Source organism: Electrona antarctica, assembly GCF_951216825.1.
Source record: "Electrona antarctica genome assembly, chromosome: 17".
Classification (NCBI taxonomy): Eukaryota; Metazoa; Chordata; class Actinopteri; order Myctophiformes; family Myctophidae; genus Electrona; species Electrona antarctica.
In genome coordinates, this window is record NC_136798.1 from 20022818 (window position 1) to 20037072 (window position 14255).

The window sequence follows — 14255 nt, forward strand, 5'->3', positions numbered from 1 at the left end:
TGATGTAAATGAGGATTTGAGAAAAAGGCGAAAATCATTCCGAGACCATGGGCTATAGTCCATTGTCTCGAGTGATTTTCGTCTTTTTTTCAAATCCTCAAAAATGATGAAAAACGTCATGCTATAGTATGCCGTCTGAGATGGGCTACAGCCCATGGTCAAAAATGATGAAAAACAAGGATTTGAGAAAAAGACGAAAAACACTCCGGGACCATGGGCTATAGTCCATTGTCTCGAGTGATTTCCGTCTTTTTTTCAAATCCTCAAAAATGATGAAAAACGGCATGCTATAGTATGCCGTCTGAGATGGGCTACAGCCCATGGACAAAAATGAAAAACGAGGATTTGAAAAAAAGACGAAAATCACTCCGAGACCATGGGCTATAGTCCATTGTCTCGAGTGATTTCCGTCTTTTTTTCAAATCCTCAAAAATGATGAAAAACGGCATGCTATAGTATGCCGTCTGAGATGGGCTACAGACCATGGTCAAAAATGATGAAAAACAAGGATTTGAGAAAAAGACGAAAATCACTCCGAGACCATGGGCTATAGTCCATTGTCTCGAGTGATTTTCGTCTTTTTTTCAAATCCTCAAAAATGATGAAAAACAGCATGCTATAGTATGCCGTCTGAGATGGGCTACAGCCCATGGTCAAAAATGAAAAACGAGGATTTGAAAAAAAGACGAAAATCACTCCGAGACCATGGGCTATAGTCCATTGTCTCGAGTGATTTCCGTCTTTTTTTCAAATCCTCAAAAATGATGAAAAACGGCATGCTATAGTATGCCGTCTGAGATGGGCTACAGCCCATGGTCAAAAATGAAAAACGAGGATTTGAAAAAAAGACGAAAATCACTCCGAGACCATGGGCTATAGTCCATTGTCTCGAGTGATTTCCGTCTTTTTTCAAATCCTCAAAAATGATGAAAAACAGCATGCTATAGTATGGCGTCTGAGATGGGCTACAGCCCATGGTCAAAAATGATGTAAATGAGGATTTGAGAAAAAGACGAAAATCACTCAGAGACCATGGGCTATAGTACATTGTCTCGAGTGATTTCCGTCTTTTTTTCAAATCCTCAAAAATGATGAAAAACGGCATGCTATAGTATGCCGTCTGAGATGGGCTACAGCCCATGGTCAAAAATGAAAAACGAGGATTTGAAAAAAAGACGAAAATCACTCCGAGACCATGGGCTATAGTCCATTGTCTCGAGTGATTTCCGTCTTTTTTCAAATCCTCAAAAATGATGAAAAACAGCATGCTATAGTATGGCGTCTGAGATGGGCTACAGCCCATGGTCAAAAATGATGTAAATGAGGATTTGAGAAAAAGACGAAAATCACTCAGAGACCATGGGCTATAGTACATTGTCTCGAGTGATTTCCGTCTTTTTTTTAAATCCTCAAAAATGATGAAAAACGGCATGCTATAGTATGCCGTCTGAGATGGGCTACATCCCATGGTAAAAAATGATGTAAATGAGGATTTGAGAAAAAGGCGAAAATCATTCCGAGACCATGGGCTATAGTCCATTGTCTCGAGTGATTTTCGTCTTTTTTTCAAATCCTCAAAAATGATGAAAAACGGCATGCTATAGTATGCCGTCTGAGATGGGCTACAGCCCATGGTCAAAAATGATGAAAAACAAGGATTTGAGAAAAATACGAAAATCCCTCCGGGACCATGGGCTATAGTCCATTGTCTCGAGTGATTTTCGTCTTTTTTTCAAATCCTCAAAAATGATGAAAAACAGCATGCTATAGCTGCCGTCTGAGATGGGCTACAGCCCATGGTCAAAAATGATGTAAATGAGGATTTGAGAAAAAGACGAAAATCACTCCGAGACCATCGGCTATAGTACATTGTCTCGAGTGATTTCCTTCTTTTTTTCAAATCCTCAAAAATGATGAAAAACGGCATGCTATAGTATGCCGTCTGAGATGGGCTACAGCCCATGGTCAAAAATGAAAAACGAGGATTTGAAAAAAAGACGAAAATCACTCCGAGACCATGGGCTATAGTCCATTGTCACGAGTGATTTTCGTCTTTTTTTCAAATCCTCAAAAATGATGAAAAACGTCATGCTATAGTAGCCTATGCCGTCTGAGATGGGCTACAGCCCATGGTCAAAAATGATGAAAAACAAGGATTTGAGAAAAATACGAAAATCACTCCGGGACCATGGGCTATAGTCCATTGTCTCGAGTGATTTCCGTCTTTTTTTCAAATCCTCAAAAATGATGAAAAACGGCATGCTATAGTATGCCGTCTGAGATGGGCTACAGCCCATGGTCAAAAATGAAAAACGAGGATTTGAAAAAAAAGACGAAAATCACTCCGAGACCATGGGCTATAGTCCATTGTCTCGAGTGATTTTCGTCTTTTTTTCAAATCCTCAAAAATGATGAAAAACAGCATGCTATAGTATGCCGTCTGAGATGGGCTACAGCCCATGGTCAAAAATGATGTAAATGAGGATTTGAGAAAAAGACGAAAATCACTCCGAGACCATGGGCTATAGTCCATTGTCTCGAGTGATTTTCGTCTTTTTTCAAATCCTCAAAAATGATGAAAAACAGCATGCTATAGTATGCCGTCTGAGATGGGCTACAGCCCATGGTCAAAAATGATGTAAATGAGGATTTGAGAAAAAGACGAAAATCACTCAGAGACCATGGGCTATAGTCCATTGTCTCGAGTGATTTCCGTCTTTTTTTCAAATCCTCAAAAATGATGAAAAACGGCATGCTATAGTATGCCGTCTGAGATGGGCTACAGCCCATGGACAAAAATGAAAAACGAGGATTTGAAAAAAAGACGAAAATCACTCCGAGACCATGGGCTATAGTCCATTGTCTCGAGTGATTTCCGTCTTTTTTTCAAATCCTCAAAAATGATGAAAAACGGCATGCTATAGTATGCCGTCTGAGATGGGCTACAGACCATGGTCAAAAATGATGAAAAACAAGGATTTGAGAAAAAGACGAAAATCACTCCGAGACCATGGGCTATAGTCCATTGTCTCGAGTGATTTTCGTCTTTTTTTCAAATCCTCAAAAATGATGAAAAACAGCATGCTATAGTATGCCGTCTGAGATGGGCTACAGCCCATGGTCAAAAATGAAAAACGAGGATTTGAAAAAAAGACGAAAATCACTCCGAGACCATGGGCTATAGTCCATTGTCTCGAGTGATTTCCGTCTTTTTTTCAAATCCTCAAAAATGATGAAAAACGGCATGCTATAGTATGCCGTCTGAGATGGGCTACAGCCCATGGTCAAAAATGAAAAACGAGGATTTGAAAAAAAGACGAAAATCACTCCGAGACCATGGGCTATAGTCCATTGTCTCGAGTGATTTCCGTCTTTTTTCAAATCCTCAAAAATGATGAAAAACAGCATGCTATAGTATGGCGTCTGAGATGGGCTACAGCCCATGGTCAAAAATGATGTAAATGAGGATTTGAGAAAAAGACGAAAATCACTCAGAGACCATGGGCTATAGTACATTGTCTCGAGTGATTTCCGTCTTTTTTTCAAATCCTCAAAAATGATGAAAAACGGCATGCTATAGTATGCCGTCTGAGATGGGCTACAGCCCATGGTCAAAAATGAAAAACGAGGATTTGAAAAAAAGACGAAAATCACTCCGAGACCATGGGCTATAGTCCATTGTCTCGAGTGATTTCCGTCTTTTTTCAAATCCTCAAAAATGATGAAAAACAGCATGCTATAGTATGGCGTCTGAGATGGGCTACAGCCCATGGTCAAAAATGATGTAAATGAGGATTTGAGAAAAAGACGAAAATCACTCAGAGACCATGGGCTATAGTACATTGTCTCGAGTGATTTCCGTCTTTTTTTTAAATCCTCAAAAATGATGAAAAACGGCATGCTATAGTATGCCGTCTGAGATGGGCTACATCCCATGGTAAAAAATGATGTAAATGAGGATTTGAGAAAAAGGCGAAAATCATTCCGAGACCATGGGCTATAGTCCATTGTCTCGAGTGATTTTCGTCTTTTTTTCAAATCCTCAAAAATGATGAAAAACGGCATGCTATAGTATGCCGTCTGAGATGGGCTACAGCCCATGGTCAAAAATGATGAAAAACAAGGATTTGAGAAAAATACGAAAATCCCTCCGGGACCATGGGCTATAGTCCATTGTCTCGAGTGATTTTCGTCTTTTTTTCAAATCCTCAAAAATGATGAAAAACAGCATGCTATAGCTGCCGTCTGAGATGGGCTACAGCCCATGGTCAAAAATGATGTAAATGAGGATTTGAGAAAAAGACGAAAATCACTCCGAGACCATCGGCTATAGTACATTGTCTCGAGTGATTTCCTTCTTTTTTTCAAATCCTCAAAAATGATGAAAAACGGCATGCTATAGTATGCCGTCTGAGATGGGCTACAGCCCATGGTCAAAAATGAAAAACGAGGATTTGAAAAAAAGACGAAAATCACTCCGAGACCATGGGCTATAGTCCATTGTCACGAGTGATTTTCGTCTTTTTTTCAAATCCTCAAAAATGATGAAAAACGTCATGCTATAGTAGCCTATGCCGTCTGAGATGGGCTACAGCCCATGGTCAAAAATGATGAAAAACAAGGATTTGAGAAAAATACGAAAATCACTCCGGGACCATGGGCTATAGTCCATTGTCTCGAGTGATTTCCGTCTTTTTTTCAAATCCTCAAAAATGATGAAAAACGGCATGCTATAGTATGCCGTCTGAGATGGGCTACAGCCCATGGTCAAAAATGAAAAACGAGGATTTGAAAAAAAGACGAAAATCACTCCGAGACCATGGGCTATAGTCCATTGTCTCGAGTGATTTCCGTCTTTTTTTCAAATCCTCAAAAATGATGAAAAACGGCATGCTATAGTATGCCGTCTGAGATGGGCTACAGACCATGGTCAAAAATGATGAAAAACAAGGATTTGAGAAAAAGACGAAAATCACTCCGAGACCATGGGCTATAGTCCATTGTCTCGAGTGATTTTCGTCTTTTTTTCAAATCCTCAAAAATGATGAAAAACAGCATGCTATAGTATGCCGTCTGAGATGGGCTACAGCCCATGGTCAAAAATGATGTAAATGAGGATTTGAGAAAAAGACGAAAATCACTCCGAGACCATGGGCTATAGTCCATTGTCTCGAGTGATTTTCGTCTTTTTTCAAATCCTCAAAAATGATGAAAAACAGCATGCTATAGTATGCCGTCTGAGATGGGCTACAGCCCATGGTCAAAAATGATGTAAATGAGGATTTGAGAAAAAGACGAAAATCACTCGGAGACCATGGGCTATAGTACATTGTCTCGAGTGATTTCCGTCTTTTTTTTAAATCCTCAAAAATGATGAAAAACGGCATGCTATAGTATGCCGTCTGAGATGGGCTACATCCCATGGTAAAAAATGATGTAAATGAGGATTTGAGAAAAAGGCGAAAATCATTCCGAGACCATGGGCTATAGTCCATTGTCTCGAGTGATTTTCGTCTTTTTTTCAAATCCTCAAAAATGATGAAAAACGGCATGCTATAGTATGCCGTCTGAGATGGGCTACAGCCCATGGTCAAAAATGATGAAAAACAAGGATTTGAGAAAAAGACGAAAATCACTCCGGGACCATGGGCTATAGTCCATTGTCCCTAGTGATTTCCTTCTTTTTTTCAAATCCTCAAAAATGATGAAAAACGGCATGCTATAGTATGCCGTCTGAGATGGGCTACAGCCCATGGTCAAAAATGATGTAAATGAGGATTTGAGAAAAAGACGAAAATCACTCAGAGACCATGGGCTATAGTACATTGTCTCGAGTGATTTCCGTCTTTTTTTTAAATCCTCAAAAATGATGAAAAACGGCATGCTATAGTATGCCGTCTGAGATGGGCTACATCCCATGGTAAAAAATGATGTAAATGAGGATTTGAGAAAAAGGCGAAAATCATTCCGAGACCATGGGCTATAGTCCATTGTCTCGAGTGATTTCCGTCTTTTTTTCAAATCCTCAAAAATGATGAAAAACGGCATGCTATAGTATGCCGTCTGAGATGGGCTACAGCCCATGGTCAAAAATGAAAAACGAGGATTTGAAAAAAAGACGAAAATCACTCCGAGACCATGGGCTATAGTCCATTGTCTCGAGTGATTTTCGTCTTTTTTCAAATCCTCAAAAATGATGAAAAACAGCATGCTATAGTATGCCGTCTGAGATGGGCTACAGCCCATGGTCAAAAAAAAAAAACGAGGATTTGAAAAAAAGACGAAAATCACTCCGAGACCATGGGCTTTAGTCCATTGTCACGAGTGATTTTCGTCTTTTTTTCAAATCCTCAAAAATGATGAAAAACGGCATGCTATAGTATGCTGTCTGACATGGGCTACAGCCCATGGTCAAAAATGAAAAACGAGGATTTGAGAAAAAGGCGAAAATCACTCCGAGACCATGGGCTATAGTCCATTGTCTCGAGTGATTTTCGTCTTTTTTTCAAATCCTCAAAAATGATGAAAAACGGCATGCTATAGTATGCCGTCTGAGATGGGCTACAGCCCATGGTCAAAAATGATGAAAAACAAGGATTTGAGAAAAAGACGAAAATCACTCCGGGACCATGGGCTATAGTCCATTGTCTCGAGTGATTTCCGTCTTTTTTTCAAATCCTCAAAAATGATGAAAAACGGCATGCTATAGTATGCCGTCTGAGATGGGCTACAGCCCATGGTCAAAAATGAAAAACGAGGATTTGAAAAAAAGACGAAAATCACTCCGAGACCATGGGCTATAGTCCATTGTCTCGAGTGATTTTCGTCTTTTTTCAAATCCTCAAAAATGATGAAAAACAGCATGCTATAGTATGCCGTCTGAGATGGGCTACAGCCCATGGTCAAAAATGATGTAAATGAGGATTTGAGAAAAAGACGAAAATCACTCAGAGACCATGGGCTATAGTACATTGTCTCGAGTGATTTCCGTCTTTTTTTTAAATCCTCAAAAATGATGAAAAACGGCATGCTATAGTATGCCGTCTGAGATGGGCTACATCCCATGGTAAAAAATGATGTAAATGAGGATTTGAGAAAAAGGCGAAAATCATTCCGAGACCATGGGCTATAGTCCATTGTCTCGAGTGATTTTCGTCTTTTTTTCAAATCCTCAAAAATGATGAAAAACGGCATGCTATAGTATGCCGTCTGAGATGGGCTACAGCCCATGGTCAAAAATGATGAAAAACAAGGATTTGAGAAAAAGACGAAAATCACTCCGGGACCATGGGCTATAGTCCATTGTCTCGAGTGATTTCCTTCTTTTTTTCAAATCCTCAAAAATGATGAAAAACGGCATGCTATAGTATGCCGTCTGAGATAGGCTACAGCCCATGGTCAAAAATAAAAAACGAGGATTTGAAAAAAAGACGAAAATCACTCCGAGACCATGGGCTATAGTCCATTGTCACGAGTGATTTTCGTCTTTTTTTCAAATCCTCAAAAATGATGAAAAACGGCATGCTATAGTATGCTGTCTGAGATGGGCTACAGCCCATGGTCAAAAATGAAAAACGAGGATTTGAGAAAAAGGCGAAAATCACTCCGAGACCATGGGCTATAGTCCATTGTCTCGAGTGATTTTCGTCTTTTTTTCAAATCCTCAAAAATGATGAAAAACGGCATGCTATAGTATGCCGTCTGAGATGGGCTACAGCCCATGGTCAAAAATGATGAAAAACAAGGATTTGAGAAAAAGACGAAAATCACTCCGGGACCATGGGCTATAGTCCATTGTCTCGAGTGATTTCCGTCTTTTTTTCAAATCCTCAAAAATGATGAAAAACGGCATGCTATAGTATGCCGTCTGAGATGGGCTACAGCCCATGGTCAAAAATGAAAAACGAGGATTTGAAAAAAAGACGAAAATCACTCCGAGACCATGGGCTATAGTCCATTGTCTCGAGTGATTTTCGTCTTTTTTTCAAATCCTCAAAAATGATGAAAAACAGCATGCTATAGTATGCCGTCTGAGATGGGCTACAGCCCATGGTCAAAAATGATGTAAATGAGGATTTGAGAAAAAGACGAAAATCACTCCGAGACCATGGGCTATAGTCCATTGTCTCGAGTGATTTTCGTCTTTTTTTCAAATCCTCAAAAATGATGAAAAACAGCATGCTATAGTATGCCGTCTGAGATGGGCTACAGCCCATGGTCAAAAATGATGTAAATGAGGATTTGAGAAAAAGACGAAAATCACTCCGAGACCATGGGCTATAGTCCATTGTCTCGAGTGATTTCCTTCTTTTTTTCAAATCATCAAAAATGATGAAAAACAGCATGCTATATTATGCCGTCTGAGATGGGCTACAGCCCATGGTCAAAAATGATGTAAATGAGGATTTGAGAAAAAGACGAAAATCACTCCGAGACCATGGGCTATAGTACATTGTCTCGAGTGATTTCCGTCTTTTTTTCAAATCCTCAAAAATGATGAAAAACGGCATGCTATAGTATGCCGTCTGAGATGGGCTACAGCCCATGGTCAAAAATGAAAAACGAGGATTTGAAAAAAAGACGAAAATCACTCCGAGACCTTGGGCTATAGTCCATTGTCTCGAGTGATTTCCGTCTTTTTTTCAAATCCTCAAAAATGATGAAAAACGGCATGCTATAGTATGCCGTCTGAGATGGGCTACAGACCATGGTCAAAAATGATGAAAAACATCGATTTGAGAAAAAGACGAAAATCACTCCGAGACCATGGGCTATAGTCCATTGTCTCGAGTGATTTTCGTCTTTTTTTCAAATCCTCAAAAATGATGAAAAACAGCATGCTATAGTATGCCGTCTGAGATGGGCTACAGCCCATGGTCAAAAATGATGTAAATGAGGATTTGAGAAAAAGACGAAAATCACTCCGAGACCATGGGCTATAGTCCATTGTCTCGAGTGATTTTCGTCTTTTTTCAAATCCTCAAAAATGATGAAAAACAGCATGCTATAGTATGCCGTCTGAGATGGGCTACAGCCCATGGTCAAAAATGATGTAAATGAGGATTTGAGAAAAAGACGAAAATCACTCAGAGACCATGGGCTATAGTACATTGTCTCGAGTGATTTCCGTCTTTTTTTAAAATCCTCAAAAATGATGAAAAACGGCATGCTATAGTATGCCGTCTGAGATGGGCTACATCCCATGGTAAAAAATGATGTAAATGAGGATTTGAGAAAAAGGCGAAAATCATTCCGAGACCATGGGCTATAGTCCATTGTCTCGAGTGATTTTCGTCTTTTTTTCAAATCCTCAAAAATGATGAAAAACGGCATGCTATAGTATGCCGTCTGAGATGGGCTACAGCCCATGGTCAAAAATGATGAAAAACAAGGATTTGAGAAAAAGACGAAAATCACTCCGGGACCATGGGCTATAGTCCATTGTCTCGAGTGATTTCCGTCTTTTTTTCAAATCCTCAAAAATGATGAAAAACGGCATGCTATAGTATGCCGTCTGAGATGGGCTACAGCCCATGGTCAAAAATGAAAAACGAGGATTTGAAAAAAAGACGAAAATCACTCCGAGACCATGGGCTATAGTCCATTGTCTCGAGTGATTTTCGTCTTTTTTTCAAATCCTCAAAAATGATGAAAAACAGCATGCTATAGTATGCCGTCTGAGATGGGCTACAGCCCATGGTCAAAAAAAAAAAACGAGGATTTGAAAAAAAGACGAAAATCACTCCGAGACCATGGGCTTTAGTCCATTGTCACGAGTGATTTTCGTCTTTTTTTCAAATCCTCAAAAATGATGAAAAACGGCATGCTATAGTATGCTGTCTGACATGGGCTACAGCCCATGGTCAAAAATGAAAAACGAGGATTTGAGAAAAAGGCGAAAATCACTCCGAGACCATGGGCTATAGTCCATTGTCTCGAGTGATTTTCGTCTTTTTTTCAAATCCTCAAAAATGATGAAAAACGGCATGCTATAGTATGCCGTCTGAGATGGGCTACAGCCCATGGTCAAAAATGATGAAAAACAAGGATTTGAGAAAAAGACGAAAATCACTCCGGGACCATGGGCTATAGTCCATTGTCTCGAGTGATTTCCGTCTTTTTTACAAATCCTCAAAAATGATGAAAAACGGCATGCTATAGTATGCCGTCTGAGATGGGCTACAGCCCATGGTCAAAAATGAAAAACGAGGATTTGAAAAAAAGACGAAAATCACTCCGAGACCATGGGCTATAGTCCATTGTCTCGAGTGATTTTCGTCTTTTTTTCAAATCCTCAAAAATGATGAAAAACAGCATGCTATAGTATGCCGTCTGAGATGGGCTACAGCCCATGGTCAAAAATGATGTAAATGAGGATTTGAGAAAAAGACGAAAATCACTCCGAGACCATGGGCTATATATAGTCCATTGTCTCGAGTGATTTTCGTCTTTTTTTCAAATCCTCAAAAATGATGAAAAACAGCATGCTATAGTATGCCGTCTGAGATGGGCTACATCCCATGGTCAAAAATGATGTAAATGAGGATTTGAGAAAAAGACGAAAATCACTCCGAGACCATGGGCTATAGTCCATTGTCTCGGAGTGATTTTCATCTTTTTTTCAAATCCTCAAAAATGATGAAAAACGGCATGCTATAGTATGCCGTCCGAGGCCATGGGCTATAGCCCATGGTCTCGGAGGGTTTTTCATCATTTTTGAGGATTTGAAAAAAAGACGAAAATCACTCCGAGACCATGGGCTATTGTCTCGGAGTGATTTTCATCTTTTTTTCAAATCCTCAAAAATGATGAAAAACGGCATGCTATAGTATGCCGTCCGAGGCCATGGGCTATAGCCCATGGTCTCGGAGTGTTTTTCATCATTTTTGAGGATTTGAAAAAAAGACGAAAATCACTCCGAGACCATGGGCTATAGTCCATTGTCTCGGAGTGATTTTCATCTTTTTACAAATCCTCAAAAATGATGAAAAACGGCATGCTATAGTATGCCGTCCGAGGCCATGGGCTATAGCCCATGGTCTCGGAGTGTTTTTCATCATTTTTGAGGATTTGAAAAAAAGACGAAAATCACTCCGAGACCATGGGCTATAGTCCATTGTCTCGGAGTGATTTTCATCTTTTTTTCAAATCCTCAAAAATGATGATAAATGGCAAGCTATAGTATGCCGTCTGAGGCCATGGGCAGAACTTGAACCCACGACCTGTGGTTCTCATAGACAGCAGCTTATGACAGAGGCCACCATGCTCTCTGAGAATCTTCTCAGCTTTCCATCTCTTTCCAGTTCTCTTCTGGATGTTATTCTCCAAAACATGCTGCAAAGTGAAAGTAGCAGGAAGTCAGCTGGATTTGAACTCACAACCTCTGACTCACATGGACATCATCTTAACAATGGTGCCACTGAGCTCTCAGAGATTTTTAGGTTGTACGTTGTTCTTCTTGGTGTCACTTTTCAAATGGGGCCTTGGGATCATGTACAGAGCATTTGATTGGTGCTGTGCATCAAAGGTGTCTTTAGTGCTTTTAAGTGTTATCGTGGATGTTAATCAGATAATACAGAGGAGAAACCATGACAGGACACAGACAGCCTCCCCATTGGTGGATGTGATCCTGGCAGCCAGCCCAGGTGTGTTCTGGTCCTGTTGATTGAGCTGAGAAGGACTTATAAACCTTGAAGGTTTATAGGTCCTGCTCAGCTCAATCAACAGGACCAGAACACACACTCGTTACTTTTCTTCCAGTTTATTATACTCGTCGTTTTATAGCCCATGGTCTCGGAGTGATTTTCGTCTTTTTTTCAAATCCTCAAAAATGATGAAAAACGGCATGCTATAGTATGCCGTCCGAGGCCATGGGCTATAGCCCATGGTCCCCGAGGGTTTTTCATCATTTTTGAGGATTTGAAAAAAAGACGAAAATCACTCCGAGACCATGGGCTATAGTCCATTGTCTCGGAGTGATTTTCATCTTTTTTTCAAATCCTCAAAAATGATGAAAAACGGCATGCTATAGTATGCCGTCCGAGGCCATGGGCTATAGCCCATGGTCTCGGAGTGTTTTTCATCATTTTTGAGGATTTGAAAAAAAGACGAAAATCACTCCGAGACCATGGGCTATAGTCCATTGTCTCGGAGTGATTTTCATCTTTTTTTCAAATCCTCAAAAATGATGAAAAACGGCATGCTATAGTATGCCGTCCGAGGCCATGGGCTATAGCCCATGGTCTCGGAGTGTTTTTCATCATTTTTGAGGATTTGAAAAAAAGACGAAAATCACTCCGAGACCATGGGCTATATAGTCTATTGTCTCGGAGTGATTTTCATCTTTTTTTCAAATCCTCAAAAATGATGAAAAACGGCATGCTATAGTATGCCGTCCGAGGCCATGGGCTATAGCCCATGGTCTCGGAGTGTTTTTCATCATTTTTGAGGATTTGAAAAAAAGACGAAAATCACTCCGAGACCATGGGCTATAGTCCATTGTCTCGGAGTGATTTTCATCTTTTTTTCAAATCCTCAAAAATGATGATAAATGGCAAGCTATAGTATGCCGTCTGAGGCCATGGGCTGAACTTGAACCCACGACCTGTGGTTCTAATAGACAGCAGCTTATGACAGAGGTCACCATGCTCTCTGAGAATCTCCTTAGCTTTCCATCTCTTTGCAGTTCTCTTCTGGATGTTATTCTCCAAAACATGCTGCAAAGTAAAAGTAGCAGGAACTCAGCTGGATTTGAACTCACAACCTCTGACTCACATGGACATCATCTTAACAAGGGTGCCACTGAGCTCTCAGAGATTTTTAGGTTGTAAGTTGTTCTTCTTGGTGTCACTTTTCAAATGGGGCCTTGGGATCATGTACAGAGCATTTGAATGGTGCTGTGCATCAAAGGTGTCTTTAGTGCTTTTAAGTGTTATCGTGGATGTTAATCAGATAATACAGAGGAGAAACCATGACAGGACACAGACAGCCTCCCCATTGGTGGATGTGATCCTGGCAGCCAGCCCAGGTGTGTTCTGGTCCTGTTGATTGAGCTGAGAAGGACTTATAAACCTTGAAGGTTTATAGGTCCTGCTCAGCTCAATCAACAGGACCAGAACACACACTTGTTACTTTTCTTCCAGTTTATTATACTCGTCGTTTTATAGCCCATGGTCTCGGAGTGATTTTCGTCTTTTTTTCAAATCCTCAAAAATTATGAAAAACGGCATGCTATAGTATGCCGTCCGAGGCCATGGGCTATAGCCCATGGTCTCGGAGTGTTTTTCATAATTTTTGAGGATTTGAAAAAAAGACGAAAATCACTCCGAGACCATGGGCTATAGTCCATTGTCTCGGAGTGATTTTCATCTTTTTTTCAAATCCTCAAAAATTATGAAAAACGGCATGCTATAGTATGCCGTCCGAGGCCATGGGCTATAGCCCATGGTCTCGGAGTGTTTTTCCACATTTTTGAGGATTTGAAAAAAAGACGAAAATCACTCCGAGACCATGGGCTATAGTCCATTGTCTCGGAGTGATTTTCATCTTTTTTTCAAATCCTCAAAAATGATGATAAATGGCAAGCTATAGTATGCCGTCTGAGGCCATGGGCTGAACTTGAACCCACGACCTGTGGTTCTAATAGACAGCAGCTTACGACAGAGGCCACCATGCTCTCTGAGAATCTCCTTAGCTTTCCATCTCTTTGCAGTTCTCTTCTGGATGTTATTCTCCAAAACATGCAGCAAAGTGAAAGTAGCAGGAACTCAGCTGGATTTGAACTCACAACCTCTGACTCACATGGACATCATCTTAACAAGGGTGCCACTGATCTCTCAGAGATTTTTAGGTTGTAAGTTGTTCTTCTTGGTGTCACTTTTCAAATGGGGCCTTGGGATCATGTACAGAGCATTTGAATGGTGCTATGCATCAAAGGTGTCTTTAGTGCTTTTAAGTGTTATCGTGGATGTTAATCAGATAATACAGAGGAGAAACCATGACAGGACAAAGACAGCCTCCCCATTGGTGGATGTGATCCTGGCAGCCAGCCCAGGTGTGTTCTGGTCCTGTTGATTGAGCTGAGAAGGACTTATAAACCTTGAAGGTTTATAGGTCCTGCTCAGCTCAATCAACAGGACCAGAACACACACTCGTTACTTTTCTTCCAGTTTATTATACTCGTCGTTTTATAGCCCATGGTCTCGGAGTGATTTTCGTCTTTTTTTCAAATCCTCAAAAATGATGAAAAACGGCAT